The 17,504-nt window shown below is 47.4% G+C and overlaps 1 long non-coding RNA gene and 1 pseudogene across 2 annotated transcripts; both read left to right on the forward strand.

Moving 5' to 3' along the window:
* The first annotated feature begins 530 nt into the window (after positions 1-530).
* LOC308569624 (7-alpha-hydroxycholest-4-en-3-one 12-alpha-hydroxylase pseudogene) lies at positions 531-3,091 on the forward strand (annotated as a pseudogene). The gene has a single exon. The product of its transcript is annotated as a 7-alpha-hydroxycholest-4-en-3-one 12-alpha-hydroxylase pseudogene (transcript).
* A 6,897-nt stretch (positions 3,092-9,988) lies between these two features.
* LOC308569739 lies at positions 9,989-15,738 on the forward strand. Its single transcript, XR_014000780.1, has 2 exons — positions 9,989-11,544; positions 13,440-15,738. It is a non-coding gene; the product is annotated as an uncharacterized lncRNA (long non-coding RNA).
* Positions 15,739-17,504: the final 1,766 nt, after the last annotated feature.

Consider the following 17,504-nt stretch of genomic DNA (forward strand, 5'->3'; position numbering starts at 1 on the left):
TGTGCCGGGTTAGGCACTTTGGCTTGGAATGCTTGGAAGCTAGAATCACTTTTTCAACATGTCACATTCCAGGGATCAACAACAACATTGCCAACACCCACTCTTTTTTCAGGAGGAGAATTTTTGCGGCATTACACCAGGCGTGGTGCGCAACTTGGAAACATTGCCATGAGCACCCATTGAACTTGCTCCACATTCAAGACTACTCTATTTGGGCAAGAATATGTAATAACATAGTCATACCTCATGCTAGGTTTGCTTCAGGTTGCGCATTTTCAGGTTGCGTCCCGCGGTGACCTGGAAGTACCAGAAAGGGTTACTTCCGCGTTTCGCCGCTTGCGCTTGCGCAGATGCGCAAAATGACATCACACGCATGCACAGAAGCGGCAAATTGTGACCTGTGTGTGCGCAGATGTGGGTTGTGTTCTTTTCAGGTTGTGAACGGGCCTCCGGAACGGATCCTGTTCGCAACCAGAGGTACCACTGTATAGTTTTCCACAGTGATATCTAATGTGGCTCAGGGTTTTTGTTTTTCAAACAGTGGGGACAGTGGACATAAGGAAGGAGGGAAACATGAATACTGGAATGTTATTACTGGCTGAAGTAGGAGCAAAAGCACAACTCCCTTTGACAGCCCAGAAATGGAATTAGACAGTTGCACAACCTGATCTGCCATCTGTTTGACTGCTTTATAAGTACGCCTCTTGTTCCATTTAACTTTACAGTGTTTCTTCCAGAGCACCAGGGATGAATTTCTGGGAGACTGCGCTTTGTGCTTTCTTAGCTTCCCTCTTGGCAATCCTACTTGGTGGGCTCTATACAGTAGGAGCATTTCGCAAGAGGAGACCCAAAGAACCTCCGCTGGACAAAGGCTTCATTCCATGGCTAGGACATGCGATTAAATTCAAGAAAAACCCTGCCGAATTTTTGGAAGTGATGCGGAAGAAACATGGGGATATCTTCACACTGCTGGTTGGCGGCAATTATATACATTTTCTGGCGGATGCTGATTCCTTCGAACCAATACTGAAAGAGTCACCTGACAAATTGGATTTTGATAAGTTTGGATCGATGATAGTTTTAAATGTTTTTGCTTTTCAACCAACTGACTCTCACCACCATATTTTGAAAAAAATAAGCAAGGAATATCTGAGAGGTAAGGGTCTGGCTGTCCTAAATAAGGTGATGATGGAGAAATTGAAGACCGTGATGCTTCATAGCTGGGATTCAGGTGAGCATAAGAGACACTGGCAGCAGGATGGGGTTTTGCACTTTAGCTACAAAACAATATTCCAGGCTGCTTTTCTGGCCTTGTTTGGAACTGAGCTAGACAAGGAAAGTGCCAAGGAGAACACATTAACACAATGTGGAGAGTTCTTTGGGAATTTCCAGAAATTTGATCACTTATTTCCCCAAATGGCTCTCGGAATCCTGGACCCTCAGGGTAAAAAGGACACGGAAAGGCTGAGGAACTTCTTCTGGGACAAACTGTCGGTAGAAAAGATATGCAAGAAGGATAATATCAGCAAGTGGATAGTTGAGCAAGATCAGCAAATGGCTGAGATTGGGATGACCGAAAAGATGAGGACACAATTTATGTTTCTTCTCCTCTGGGCATCTCAAGCCAACACTGGTCCCGCTGCCTTCTGGGTTCTTGTGCATCTCCTGAAGTATCCAGAAGCAATGAAGGCAGTGAGGGAAGAAGTGGACCGAGTACTGAGAGAGACTGGCCAGGAAGTGAATCCAGGGAGCCCCATCATCAATGTTTCCCTGGAAACAATAAAGACTCCTCTTCTGGACAGTACAATAGAAGAAACTCTGCGCTTGAAAGTGAGTCCATTCCTGTTCAGAAGTGTGATGCAGGATACAGATCTTAAAATGTCTGATGGGAGGGAATATATTTTTCGTAAAGGAGACCAACTTCTTCTTTTCCCTTTCCTTGGACTGCATATGGACCCAGAAATCCACCCTGATCCTCACACGTTCAAATACGACAGGTTCTTGAACCCAGATGGCACCAAAAGAGAGTTCTATAAGAATGGGAAGAAGCTCAAACAATACACTATGCCTTTTGGCGGAGGGCCGTCTATTTGCCCTGGGCGATTCTTTGCTGTTAGTGAATTGAAGATGTTTGTGATCCTGATGCTCACCTGCTTTGACATGGAACTGGTTAACGCAGAAGAGGAAATCCCACCAGTAGATGGAAGCCGCTGTGGCTTTGGAGCTACACATCCTTCTCATGATATCAAGTTCAGATATCGGCTGCGGTTGTAAAGTGAAATACAGTGGTACCTCTGGTTACAGATGCTTCAGGTTACAGATGCTTCAGGTTACAGACTCCGCTAACCCAGAAATAGTACCTCGGGTTAAGAACTTTGCTTCAGGATGAGAACAGAAATCGCGCAGTGGCAGTGGGAGGCCCCATTAGCTAAAGTGGTACCTCAGGTTAAGAACGGTTTGAGGTTAAGAATGGACCTCCGGAATGAATTAAGTACGTAACCAGAGGTACCACTGTATCCCAGTTTCGCTTTCAGAGCCATGACTGGCAGCTCCTAATTCTGTTTATTCCTGGGTGAAATAATATATAAAAGAGGGGTGGGAAAGCTTTGGCCCATGGACCAGCCAGTTTGGGCAAGAAATAGGGTGCACAGCAAAGCAGCAAAATGTTACCCAAGAAGAGGTTTTTGTCAAAATGCCCTGCCAAAATGCTTTCTGTGTATGAACTTTAAAACAGTATAGTACAGTGGTACCTCTGGTTGTGAATGGGCCCGTTTGCAACATGAATAGAATGCAACCTGCAGTGGGGCGTCTGCACACGCGCAGGTTGTGATTTGCCACTTCTGCGCATGCGCGTGACATCATTTTGCGCATCTGTGCATGCACGAGCAGCAAAACCCAGAAGTAACCCTTTCCGGTACTTCTGGGTTGTCGCAGGACGCAACCTGAAAAAACGTATCATGAAGCAAACGTAACATGAGGTATGACTGTATTATAAAAATATTGTCAGTATATTAATAACCGACGTGTTGCTTGTTGTTGTACAGAGTGTTCTGTTTTGCAATACAGGCGATTTTCTTTGGTGTACAAAGAAGTATGCTTGACATCTTCATTATATTGTTTTCACTAGATGCCCTAGGCTCGGTGGTTTAGGCCACAGCGCCACCCGCATTCCTCTGCAGTCCTATACATGTAGGATAATCTGCAATTCTATGCTGAGTAGACATGTATAGGATTGAATTCTACCAGGATATATTTCATCATTTTAAGGACTGCACTCTTGGCTCCTGAGGCTACACTATCAGTGACAACCCACACAGCCTAGAAGTTCACAGGGTGGCCTTGGACCAGTCACTGTGTCTCAGTCTAACCCACCTCCACCTTGAGCAAAAGTGGGATATATATATATATATATATATATATATATATATATATATATATATATATAATATTTTTTTTTGCTCTATAAGACGCACCAGACCATAAGATGCACCTAGTTTTTGGAGGAGGAAAACAAGAAAAAAAAAAATCTAAATCCCGGAAGCCAGAACAGCAAGAGGGATCGCTGGGCAGTGACCCCTCTTGCTGTTCTGGCTTCTGGGATAGCTGCGCAGCCTGCATTCGCTCCATAAGATGCACACACATTTCCCCTTACTTTTTAGGAGGGAAAAAGTGCATCTTATAGAGCGAAAAATATGGTATATTGGGAAGCGGTTTGTCCATTTCTTCTCGGTGTGTTCAGATGCTTCTTGTGAGATGGTTGCCAAATGGCATTGAGGGTTCTCAATGTGGGTACCAGTCTCTGTTTATGTTTGGCCCTTTTGAATCAAGGGGGTGGACCAAAATGACACTTGGATGTGACTTCACATTTTCTGGGCATAGGTTTAGCCACCCTCAAGATATCATCAGGGACGCGGGTGGCGCTGTGGGTTAAACCACAGAGCCTAGGACTTGCCGATCAGAAGGTCGGCGGTTCGAATCTCCGCGATGGGGTGAGCTCTCATTGCTCGGTCCCTGCTCCTGCCCACCTAGCAGTTCGAAAGCACATCAAAGTGCAAGTAGATAAATAGGTACCACTCCGGCAGGAAGGTAAACAGCATTTCTGTGTGCTGCTCTGGTTCGCCAGAAGTGGCTTACTCATGCTGGACACATGACCCGGAAGCTGTACGCCAGCTCCCTCAGCCAATAAAGCAAGATGAGCGCCGCAACCCCAGAGTTGGTCACGACTGGACCTAATGGCCAGGTGTCCCTTTACTTTTACCTTACAATATATCATCATCATCATTTTTATTAAATTTATATACTGCTCTTTATCCGAAGATCACAGGGCATAAAAAAACAAAATGGAAACACAAAATACATATCATAAGAACAAAAACAATGAAAAACCCAAACCCCTCCCCCAAACATATTTTAAAGGGTATAGATTGTTCAATTGCCCAAAGGACTGGCTATAGAGGACTGTTTTTGTCTGGAGTCTAGAGATAGATAGTGAAGGCACCAGGCAAGGGAGTGCAGCTGTGCAGTAGTGTCAAACCCAGGGTGATGTGGGCCTTTTGGATTCCTGCACCTTTGGCCCGTGCTCAACTTGGCTGGCAGCTACCCTTGGCAATAGGGACAGGTTAGGGCCAAGAAGAATTGTGCCACACTTTGTACATGGATCGAGCCTTCTACCCCATCTTGTCGCAGATAGTGGCGTCACAACGGGGGGGGGGCGGTGTGCCCCAGGTTCCATGCCTGCGGAGGTGACAAGAAGTCACCCTGCGGGGGTTCGCGGCGGCATGAGCAGCCACTGCGCTGCCGCAGCCGCATGCGGAGGGTCCTCCGTTCGCAGCTGCAGCCGCAAGCAGAGGACCGTGGCACCGTACGGCGCTGGAGCGGCGCCGGTGGCAAACCAATATACAGCGCATGTGCGACGTTGCTACGTATGGCGCATGCGCCGTACATAGCAATGCCGCACATGCGCCCTACGTAGCGATGCCCGCCCCAGGTGTCACGACGCCTTCCTTCGCCCCTGGTGGCAGGAATGTAGGGTCCTAACATTCAGATAATTGCAGCATTTTCCATGGGTTTTGGCTGCATTTACTGATGAGGGACGCGGGTGGCGCTGTGGGTTAAACCACAGAGCCTAGGACTTGCCGATCGAAAGGTTGGCAGTTCGAATCCCTGCAACGGTGTGAGCTCCCATTGCTCGGTCCCTCCTCCTGCCAACTTAGCAGTTCGAAAGCACGTCAAAGTGCAAGTAGATAAATAGGTACCACTCCAGGCAGGAAGGTAAACAGAGTTTCCGTGTGCTGCTCTGGTTCGCCAGAAGCGGCTTAGTCATGCTGGCCACATGACCCAGAAGCGAGATGAGCGCCACAACCCCAGAGTCGGTCATGACTGGACCTAATGGTGAGGGGTCCCTTTACCTTTACTGATGAGGAATTATTTATGCAGCTTTATTCGATCCCCACATGACTGCATCCTCTCATATACATACATACTTCCGCAATTTTATTTGTATGTCACCTTTCCACAGTTCAAACCATGCTGAAAGCGTCTTATAACATAAAAAATATGTATCTGCAACATAGCAAAAGTAGTCATAAAGACTAAATAAAACATTAAAAAATACACAACCAAACTGAACAATTTCCACAGGAATCACAAGAAGAGCTAAAATAAAGAAAAAAGAAATGAGATTCACCTGGCATGACTAGTTTTTTTAGAAACCCTTGCTGTGTTTTAAAAATCACATCATCCATTTCTAAGTACTTTTCAAAGTGCCATGTGGTCCCATCAATATACTACGTGGATGCTTTTAGTTAAACCTGCCTCTTTTAAATGCCGCTATTTCAACAATTTTAACTATTTATTGTAGGGAGCATTCATTTTGCACAAATGATCAAGAAGGGGGCACAATAGCAGGGGGACAGGTGTTTATCTCCCTGATCCAGCTTTGGGGAGGGAGTAGAAACTGCAGAACTGGTTCTCCTTTTGGAATTTCATTAGATTAGAAACCCGTAATCAGAAATCCATAATAATATGTTTCTAAGGATTGTTGTTTTGTGTTGCAAGAGACTTCTCACGGTTATCATTAACTCATATTGCAGCCCTGATATTAGTCTGACTGTTGTTGCTTTTTCATTAGTCACGCCTTGAAATTTTCAGCACTCACACACATAAACAAGATAGTTAAAATCAACCTCTAGTTGCTTTAGTTATTGCTGTAGTAATGATGATAGTAATGGTGATAATGATATCTGCTGCTTGTTATCCATGAAATTTGCCTGCCCCCCCCCCGTAATTAGCCTTTTTTTAACAACTTGTTAAGTTGGGGAAGTGCACTCCAAAATTCAGATAATCTTGAAGGATAACCACAATTCAGTTTGCAGTACAAATTACAGTGGTACCTCCGCTTGCGAACGGGATCCGTTCTGGAGCTCCGGTCGGATCCCAAGGGATTTGCAACTGGAGGTGCTGCTTCTGCACATGCGCGTGGTGTGGTTTAGCTCTTCTGCACATGCGCACGGTGTGTAGAGTGCTTCTGCACATGCACTTGGGGCAAAACCCGGAAAAATACTTCTGGGTTTGCCGCGTACGTATCCCAAAGAATACGTAACTGGAGGTGAACCTAAGTACAGTGGTACCTTCAGATTGCATACGCTTCAGGTTACAGACTCTGCTAACCCAGAAATAGTGCTTCAGGTTAAGAACTTTGCTTCAGGATGAGAACAGAAATTGTGCTCCGGCGGCGCGGCAGCAGCAGGAGGCCCCATTAGCTAAAGTGGTGCTTCAGGTTAAGAACAGTTTCAGGTTAAATACGGACCTCCAGAATGAATTAAGTACTTAACCTGAGGTACCACTGTAGCGGAACCACTGTACCGACCTAAATTGCTCCGCTACCCCTAGTTTCAGCGTTTTCCTAGGTTAGTTGCACACCCTAGCTAATATTAATCTCTTCCTGAGATTATATTTTCTTGGGTAAGATCTTATCTCAGATCAGTGTTTTTCTTCTTCTTAATCCTTTTATTGCGTCATTGATATTAGCTTCCCACGGTCCTTTCGTCTTGCCATGCTTTGAAGTTCTCGTGATGCACCCACATAAACAAGAGACTGCTTGACACTTGTTTGGTATCCTATAGAATAGCATACAGTTTCTCCCTGTAAATGTGATGGGCCAAATCAGATTACCTGCGCTCAGAAATTGATGAACCCTGATGGGTTCTTGAGTGCTCTGGGGGACTTTCCAGTGGGGACAGCTGATGACCTTGGTCTCCCTGTAGAACAGTGAGATCAAACAGGCCATTGAGTCCGAGCAACTTCTTTTTTTTTATTTAATTTTTATTAAGTTTTCCTTTTGCAAGTATTAGTTACAACCGTGATTACAATTTAACAGTTTTTGAACTTCCACCAGCACCTCCCTCAATCATCCATTTTTCTTATCTTCCCGCATTTTCTATATAATATTGCCGATTTAACATTAACCTTTCAACTCTAATTCTGTCTTGCAATATACCTTAAATTATCACAAAGTCTCTTTAAAACCCACTAGCGTTGTATGTTCGTCACATATAGTTTTCAGATATTCCGTGAACTTTCCCCAGTCCTCGATGAATTTTTGATCTTTCTGGTATCTCATTTTTCCAGTCATTTTATCCAATTCTGCATAGTCCATAAGTTTCATCCTCCATTCGTTCAAAGTCGGTAATTCCTCTTGTTTCCACTTCTGGGCCATTAATGTTCTTGCCGCTATAACAGCATACTGAAACAGTTTATAATCCCGTCTTTTTATCTCTCTTCCTGTTATTCCCAGCAGTAGAACAGTGAGATCAAACAGGCCATTGAGTCCGAGCAACTTCTTGGCTCTCTGAAGAGCTCCAGGCTATGAAACAAGCTGGATGAAAGCTGGAGAGCACGTGGCACAAGACTTGCTCTGAAGCCAACCGAAAGCTGGTAGGAATGTGCTGATCAGTGCAGGCAGCAGAAAAGGCTCGTTTTACAAGGGCTGTTCCTAGTCAAGGAATGCACACAGCTGAGAATTAAGTCCTTATTGTCAAAGTCACTTCTGCAGCTCTGATGACCCATGCCCACCAATCAGGCATTCAGGCACCTATTCCCAGGTCTGCAACATGGGACCCCTCCCCTTCCTCCAGTTTCTTCACCTTCTCCCAATGGGCTGCATGCATGTAGCCAGAGGCTACGCTATCATGGAAGCTGCCCCTGCTCTTCCTGCTTCTGTTGTCTCCTGGTTCTTGTAGACAGTGGTACAGGAATGGGTGGGGAAGCACCCGGCCCTTCACTTGCCTGGCCTGCCTCTTCCTCCAGCTCTGAATCTTCACCTGCCTCTGATTCTTGCCTCCTGGCTAGTACAGGTCCTCACAAACCACTGCTCATCTCTCCAGCCCCCCTCCCCCTGGCCCATACTCATCAGCAGTCCCTGACACTCCAGAAGCTGGATGGTGGAGTTATCTCAGACAGCCCGGAGGTTACTGATGCCCATTGTTGGGGAAGGACTTCAGGAGCCCTAAAAGGCACTCCAGAAGCTGGATGGTGGAGTTATCTCAGACAGCCCGGAGGTTACTGATGCCCATTGTTGGGGAAGGACTTCAGGAGCCCTAAAAGGCACTCCAGAAGCTGGATGGTGGAGTTATCTCAGACAGCCCGGAGGTTACTGATGCCCATTGTTGGGGAAGGACCTCAGGAGCCCTAAAAGGCACTCTAGAAGCTGGATGGTGGAGTTATCTCAGACAGCCCGGAGGTTACTGATGCCCATTGTTGGGGAAGGACCTCAGGAGCCCTAAAAGGCACTCTAGAAGCTGGATGGTGGAGTTATCTCAGACAGCCCGGAGGTTACTGATGCCCATTGTTGGGGAAGGACCTCAGGAGCCCTAAAAGGCACTCCAGAAGCTGGATGGTGGAGTTATCTCAGACAGCCCGGAGGTTACTGATGCCCATTGTTGGGGAAGGACCTCAGGAGCCCTAAAAGGCACTCTAGAAGCTGGATGGTGGAGTTATCTCAGACAGCCCGGAGGTTACTGATGCCCATTGTTGGGGAAGGACCTCAGGAGCCCTAAAAGGCACTCTAGAAGCTGGATGGTGGAGTTATCTCAGACAGCCCGGAAGTTTCTGACTCCCATTGTTGGGGAAGGACCTCCTGAGGATGTTTTGTGGGATCAGTATGCAATCACGTGATGTGGATAAGGTGCTGCCCGACCTCGGCCCCTGTCCGTCCTGGCTTGTAAAATTTAGCAGAGGAAGGCTGTTAATGCATCATTGGCAAAGGGTCCCTGCTGCATTGAAAGAGGCAGTGGTGTGATTGCTTCTAATGAAACCAGCTCTGGACCCTTTGTACTGGCCACCAGGCAATGGCTTTTCCCACCTGCCTTGCCCTACCCTATGGCCCTGGGAGCCTTCATAGGGGAGTTGTTTCCAGTGGAAGAACTGTGAGGGGAGAGAGACTTTGTCTGTCATCATGGGGTGGGTGGTTTCACCGATGCTGCCCACCCAAGAAACCAGAAGGGAACTGCTGCTGCAGTGTGTATGTGTCTTTAAAGGGGACCCCTGACCATTAGGTCCAGCTGTGGCCGACTCTGGGGTTGCAGCGCTCATCTCGCTTTATTGGCCGAGGGAGCCTGCGTACAGCTTCCGGGTCATGCAGCCAGCATGACTAAGCCACTTCTGGAGAAGCACAGCAGCGCATGGAAACACCGTTTACCTTCCCGCCGGAGCGGTACCTATTTATCTACTTGCACTTTGACGTGCTTTCGAACTGGTAGGAGCAGGGACCAAGAAACGGGAGCTCACCCCGTCGCGGGGATTCGAACCGCTGACCTTCTGATCGGCAAGTCCTAGGCTCTGTGGTTTAACCTACAGCGCCACCCGCATCCCGTATGTGTCTTTATGTGAACTAAATAGAGTGAAAGATTATGAGTCATGGGAGTGGGGTGGGGGTGTATGAATTCAACAGTGCTTAGTTTATTTTTTGGTTGCTGTTTTGTTTATGTTGACAAAGCGTGTTCTCCTTCATGGAGAGCACGTGTTGCGGTGGGGTCTGCTGAGCCACCCCTCTGTTACCAGGCAGGGTCTCTAAAGATGGCCTGGGGCAGTGATTGGTTCACTGGGTTGCTGGGGTAAAAGTTATGTTGCAATTTTGGTGGGAGGGGTAAAATGTTTAAGTACTCTGCAAGCAGCCTGGAGCTTTCTCTTTGCTGCGTGCAACGGATCACCTGGAGCACTTGGACCGTCTGGAGGATAGTGGAGCGATCTTCTCATTGTCTGGTTACATTTCTTTATTTTCCCCTTCTTTTTAATCTTCTCTAGTCCCTTAATTAATTTAATTCCCCCCTTCCCCCCCCCGTTTGATTTCCCACCCCACCACTTACCCTGCCCTTTGGGAAGATTCTCCCTGTACCTGTGAGCGCTGCCTGTGCATAATCCTCCTTGGCTTGCCTTTCCCAATCGGGAGAGAGCCCCCATTAGGGGCTTTCTTTTGCAAAAAGGTTTTCCCCACTTTCGCCTTTTAATTGTGGGGCTAGCCAGGGCTGTTCCCAGCTTACCTGGAATCACTTTCATTTATAGTATTCCCATAGGTTGGCTTTATTTTGGGTGCATGCAGTGCTGTTGGCCGAGTTTTTATCTAGCCTTGGGCAGGCACACTATGTTGAGTTCCTTTAATATTGCAATGAGACTATAAAAGGCAGAGAGCAGAAGCAGGGAGGCCATCACGGCCTGCACATATCATTCAAGCCTAAGCCTGCTACAGTTAGCAGTACAGTAAATTGTTCAGTTTCTGTGACATGTGACTCATTCTCTCTATAAGAATGCATCTGTTTGTTTGCAGGCTCACTTGTTGCTAATGTATATCTTAGGCAGAGTGGAGCCAGAGGCTCACTGTGCCTCCAATGAGCACTCTTTGTATGCTCTTTAACTATGCTGTTTCTGAACAAGTTTATTTTCTTCAAGTTTGTTTTTCCCTGATAGTGGCGACTGCCATTTTAGAGGCGAGCCATTGTGGCTTAGTGGCTAGAGTACAGGACTAGGACCTGGGAGACAGGGTTCATATCCCCCACTTAGCCATTGTTATAACAAGGCAAAACAAGCTGCTCCTTTTGGACTATTTTGTTGCTGGGTAAGTTTGGCCCATTTGTGATATTGCTCCCAAAAAGAACTCTGGGTTTCTTGAGGAGGTGCTTCCCTCTAAAGGGGAAACAGGGGTACCTGGACAGGCGGTGGGCTGCCTCGAGTTTGTTATCTCATTGGAAACATTTATGTCTGGCCTAGCAGGTGATCCTAGGGCTTGGCCCTAGAATTTGATGGCCTCTGGCAGCGTTTCTGGCCTGCATAGCGTCCCCATGTGGTGCAAAGCATTGGTTTCACCTGTTCCTCACATTGTTTAGGTTTTTTTCTTTTTGCAGACTATGACAGGGCCTTTCCAGATGCCTCCAGAGCTTGCCTCTCCTGCAGAGGATGACTTGTTGATGCCCCAGGTGCCTTCTTCCGGAAGGAAGCGTCTTCAGAGGCAGGAAAAAGTGGAGCAGGGATGATGCTTACACCTCCTTGCAGGTAAATCATCACTGGGCTCTGATGATGATTCAGACATCACCTTGGACCTCTCCAGGGGTCAGGGTGAGGCTGTTCCAGGTCTTTAGGGATCATCCTGGATAGCTCAGCTGGTCAGTGTATGGTGCCGGTAATGCCTAGGTTGCAGGATTGGTCCCTGTATGGGACAGCTGCATGCTCCCTCATCACTTTACCCGGACACTGAGGTCCAGCGCCAAGGGCCTTTCTGGTGGTTCCCTCACTGTGAGAAGCCAAGTTACAGGGTACCAGGTGGAGGGCCTTCTCGGAAGTGGCACCTGCCCTGTGGTACACCCTCCCACCAGATGTCTACTACCAGACTTTTAGAAGACATCTAAGGCAGCCCTGTTTAGGGAAGCTTTTAATGTTTGATGCATTACTGTATTTTAATATTTTGTTGGAAGCTGCCCAGAGTGGCTGGGGAAGCCCAGCCAGATGGGCGGGGTACAAATAGATGATGAGGATGATGATGACGATATTGTGGGAGAGTGGACTAGATGAGTCCCTTCCAACCCCACTATTCTATAAGTGGTAATTCACTATGATGGGAATGTTAGACGCAGGGCTGCCATCATCCCCTTAGCTCGCTAGGATCGCAGGGACGGGGACATGTGGACCACTTGCGCAGCTCCACATTTCAAATGGAAAGTCCCTGAAGCTGGTATGCAGGAAGCTGGCCCGGTGGCAGCTTTGTTGGGACTTCTTTAGGGTTTCTGGCGGACGTTGGCCCTGTAAATTTGCACATCATGGTGGCAACTCAAGGCAGGGCATCTTGCCCAAGTGGGGACTGGCAAGCAATAACTCAATACCTCTCGCCCATATTTCCATAAAAATATCTCCCTTGAAAGCCTGGCTAAAAGGTTTTCTAGATGGGTCAGTAGCTTTGTGCTTGTGGGAAGGGTTTTTCCCAAGGTTTCGGGATTCCTCTGGCTTTTCAGCCAGTGGCTCAGGATACAGCAACTCAAAAGCCAGTTAGAGAGCTACCTGTGGTAGCCGGAAAGAAGGTTAGGAAGCAGCTTGCCTTGGGACGTATGGTGGGATCCCCTTCATTCTCCTTCTAGTCCCGATTTTCATTTATCCCCATTGGGGATCGTCCCCAAGAAAGCCCCATATAATTCCATCTGATCCATATTTATCGCATCCCAAAGGCACCTCAGTGAATGATGCCATCCCTCCGGAATTGTTCCGTGAAATATGCATCTTTGGATCAGGCAGTTGAGCTTACCAACAAATTGGAGGAGGTGCCTTGTTGGCATTATGCGATATTGAATCGGCTGTTAGGCTGCTGCCGGTTCACCCTCAAGATTTTAAGTAGTTAGGCTTTAATTGGATGGTCCTTATATTGATAAGGCGATGCCAGTGAGTTGCTCAATAGGCTGTGCAACACTTGAGTCCTTTAGCGCCTTTCTGGATTGAACATTGCGAGTCAAGACTCATTTAACTGGGGGTATCGTTATGTGGATTATTTTACTGGCTGGTTCATGTGACACCAGCCTCTGCTTAGCTTACTAGATGCCCCTTTATTCACTGAGGAGCTGGGTGTTCTGTTGGCAGTGGAGGACAGTGGGTCCTACTGCCCCCTTTTAACGTATTTGGGGGCTAGCTGGATACCGTTGCTCAAACATCTGCTTGCCTGTGGAAAAGCTGTTTGCCTTGTAATGCTTCCTCTGAAGCAAGTGTTGCTTTGTCAGATCCTATCATTACTAGGTCAGTTAAATTTTGCATGCAGGGTGGTTGCTCCAGGCTGCCCCTTCCATTCCTGCTTGGCCAGGTGGTCTCATGGCCCGGGGTCCCTTCATCATCATGTACAGTGGCCTTGAGCCTGGCAGGGCAAGGCAATCACATGTAACCTAACTTTTCTCGAGTTTCCCCCATTGTAGTGTCAGCGCACATCTGGACTGAGGAGTTTAGGGACCGTTGGGTCTGTCTTGGTCTGATAACCAGGCAGTGTAAGAATCCTGGCAAAACGGTCTTCATGCTCTGGCAGAGTCTTCGCACTGCTTAAGGTTTAATATTGCGTTTCTGCTCGCTTTATTTCGGGATCATCTAATGTTTTGCTGTCGCTCTATCCCGTTTTTTCAGTTGGAGAGCTTCAGATCCTGGGCTCTGGACGCCCAGCTATAGCCGGATTTTTCTGGAGCTCCTGTGGCACTTGGCAACAATTAATAATTATGAGGAGTAGTAGCTTACGTTTCCCCATCCGCTTTCAGGTCTTATGAGAAGGCCTGGACTGATTTCTTAAAATTTAGCTGGCAGTCCTCGGCCATTCAGAGGAACCTGCCCCCATCCTCTGAGCAGGACCTGCAGTAATTTGCCCACCTGCTGCAGATCGGATGCACTGTTAAAACTATCAGAATTCAGTCCGCTGCAATGTCTGCTAGAGTAAAGCTTTAATTTTTCAGAGACCCTTCTAAAAGTGTGTCGTGCGCAGGGTCTTGGAAGGTTGGAATAGGCTCTGACCTTCACAGGACAGCAGGCAGGAAGCCGGTCAGTCTTTGACCTATGCAGTATCCGCAACAAGTTAAGACTTGTCGGCTGGTTCAAGATCAAGACGAGGCTTATTTCAGTATTCCATTGTAATTTGGTGTACTGAGGGTTGGGGGAAATTGTGTTGGAGCCAGCACGGGGCTGAGATTTTGGAGGCTTATTGCCTCAGGACTTTTCCTTATCTGCTTTGGAGCTTGTCATAAATGTCTGGAGCTCTAAGTCAGACCTAGTGAGCAGGGTTGCCACCATCAGGCTTCCAGTCACAGGTGAGGTGGGCCCTTGCCCTGTTATTGGATACCGGAAATATTTGGCTTTTCGTTCCCCTGGGGGCTGGCTCAATCCTAGTGCACAGAAATGGGTTCTGGTTCGACAGGCATCTAATTGCTCACGTCGTGCGCCAGTTATTGCAGCCTGTGGCTTGCCTACCGCTGAACATGCCTCATTCCTTCCAAATAGGTGCTGCTGCAAAGGCTGTGCACTGGGGCCTGTTAGTAGACAGGATTGTGAATACGGGTCATTGGAAGTCTGACGCTGACAAAGGTTATGTCAGGAAGCATCGCCAATGATGCCTGTGCTGATGCCTGTCTGTTATTCCTTTTTTCATAGGAGCAGCTGTGCGCATTTGGATTGTCGGCCACAGCATCATGCACTGAGCTGGCAAGCACCCTGACGAGTCTGGACTGGGGGCGCCATCTCGGCCGTCCTGCCCATGTTTCTAGCTCCAGTCCGCATCTGGATTGTGGGGCACAGCATCGTTTACTGGGCTGGCATCAGAGCTAGGCAGTCTGGAAGGGGACTGGGTCTTGGCCTCCCGTAGCACGTGGAGGTGTTGTGGATGTCCAGGCGCAGAATGCAGTGGAGCGAATTCATCCCGCTAATTAAGCAGAGGGTGCTTTCGGATGGCCCCCCCATGGCAATTGTGGTTCAGCTGGGGGAGAACGAAGTGGCAACTTATGATTGCTTTACTTTGCGCTCCACGATTCAGAGAGACTTGGGGGAATTGGTGACCTTAATACCCACAGTTAAAATATTTTGGTCACAATTGCTGCAAAGGCGCAATTGGCACGGCATTTCTCGACCTGAGGCTGCTGAAAGGGCCAGGAAGCGCATTAATTCCGTAGTGTGTAAGAAGGTGGCATATTTGGGTGGATTGGTTATTTCCCGCCCGGATATTACCTTCATGGCTCTGGCCCTTTACCGTAATGATGGAGTACATCTCTCTGTACTGGGGAATGATGTTTGGTTGGATGCGGTAACTGCAAGGTTGAAGGTTGGGTTGGGATTGTGAGTGGTTGGCAGCGAGCGTAAAGGGCTCGATTGGCGGTTAGGCATTGGTTATAAATTGGTGGAGGAGGGGTTAGGATAGGCTGGGCCTGCCCCTCCATGGTTGCTGCGGAAAGGGAAGTCCATTAAAGGAATCCTGGGGCTTGCCATCTTTTCGTCCAATCCCTGGAATGGGACTAGGGCCGGCAAGCCTTCGGGGAGCATGCGGGTGAGAATTGAGGGTCTGTGACTCAGCTCCATTTCTCCCCGACTTGCTTTCCCCCGCACTGTCTTTCGGTGGTGCCCGGAAGTCAGTTCTGTCCCCAGGCGGGGGGACAGATAGTCTTAACCAATGCCTAAACAACCACTCACGGTTTTGTATTTAAATAAAGTTGTGGCCAAAATTATGCCAAAAACCTTAAACAAAAATTAAGTGTGCGTTGTGAGTTATTTGGGGGGGTGGCTTGGGGACCTCGACACGCAATATTGTTTTATAGATTATGAACCCTGTAATATGACTTTTGCCATAACTGTGCTGTTTAGCTTACTTTTTAGTTGTTTTGTTAATCGTGTTTTATACATTGTAATTGTTTTCGCAGATTAACTAATTAATTTTACTAATTTTATTGTTTTATCTTTTGTAAATTACTTTGGGGTTTGCTCTTTACAATCAAAGTGAATATAAATTTAAACAAACAAACAAACAAACAAACAAAACCATCAAGAGAATGTGATGGAGTGTTTTAAGATATATTCTTCTTTGGTGATTACTCATAGCCGAGTAAGATTGTCTTCCATAAACATGGTTTTAACAATGAGCCCGTAAGTGACTGTGGAGGCCAATTCTGGATCCACATATCCTTCCACAGTGAGTACATTGGTTTCTGGGTGGGAGCTGATCACGGTGCAGATTTGCAAGGCATGCCTTCCTCCTAGTATGTTTCTCCCTTGCGTCCTGAGTTCGAGTGTCTTCAAAGCCCCTGACACCTTTGTTCTCTAAATGGAGCACTCACAGGTCAGTGTTTCCCAGTTGTCAGTGTTTATACTACATTTTCTTAGATTTGCCTTGAGACGGTCTTTAAACCTCTTTTGTTGACCACCAGCACTACGCATTCCATTTTTAAGTTCGGAATAGAGTAGTTGCTTTGGAAGATGATCATCAGGCATCCGCACAACATGACCAGTCCAATGAAGTCGATGTTCAAGAATCATTGCTTCAACACTGGTGATCTTTGCTTTTTCCAGTACACTAGTATCAAGGGTGTCAAAGGCCAGGGTATAGAGGTGCATATTTAGCATCCAGTGAAAACTATATAATGAAGATGTCAAGCATACTTCTTTGTACACCAAAAAAAATCCCCTGTGTTGCAAAACAGAACACTGAACAACAACAAGCAACACGTCGGCTACTAATATACTGACAGTAGGAATGTGGATGTCACGGGGATCAGGGAAAGTACAGTGGTACCTCAGGATGCGAACGGGATCCGTTCCGGAGCCCCGTTCACATCCTGAACAGAATGTAAGACACCACTGCGCATCTGCGCAGGTCGCGTTTCGTTGCTTTCGCGCATGCGCGTGTCGTCATTTTGACCATCTGTGCATGCATGAGCGGTGAAACCTGGAAGTAACCTTGGCATTAGCAGCAACCAACTGAGCTATCATCTTGCATGTGTTTATCATTGTGTGCACGCATATCACATTCCTGGATAATGTGCAAGAAAGACCACACAGTAAGACCTCTGTCTCTGCAATAAAGCTAGTAAAATTTATGGTTGACAGGCAGTAACACCAGCACGATTGGACTTTGCTTCCATTCTCTTGGTGCACACTTTTCCTTCTGTAGGGTGGGACAGTCAGTCAACCGCTAACTCTCCCTCAATTCCTATCTTCCTGGAAACAAAGTTCTCAAAGTGCTGAAGACTGCATAATAGAGCCATCATTGCTCTCAGCTACTGCTGGTTAGCTGGGACGCTGGTGGCGCTGTGGGTTAAACCACAGAGTCTAGGACTTGCCGATCAGAAGGTCGGCGGTTCAAATCCCCGCAATGGGTTGAGCTCCCGTTGCTCGGTCCCTGCTCCTGCCAACCTAGCAGTTTGAAAGCACGTCAAAGTGCAAGTAGATAAATAGGTACCACTCCGGCAGAAAGGTAAATGGCATTTCCGTGCACTGCTCTGGTTCGCCAGAGGCGGCTT

This window comes from Podarcis bocagei (assembly GCF_964188305.1).
Source record: "Podarcis bocagei genome assembly, chromosome: 12".
NCBI classification, from domain to species: domain Eukaryota; kingdom Metazoa; phylum Chordata; class Lepidosauria; order Squamata; family Lacertidae; genus Podarcis; species Podarcis bocagei.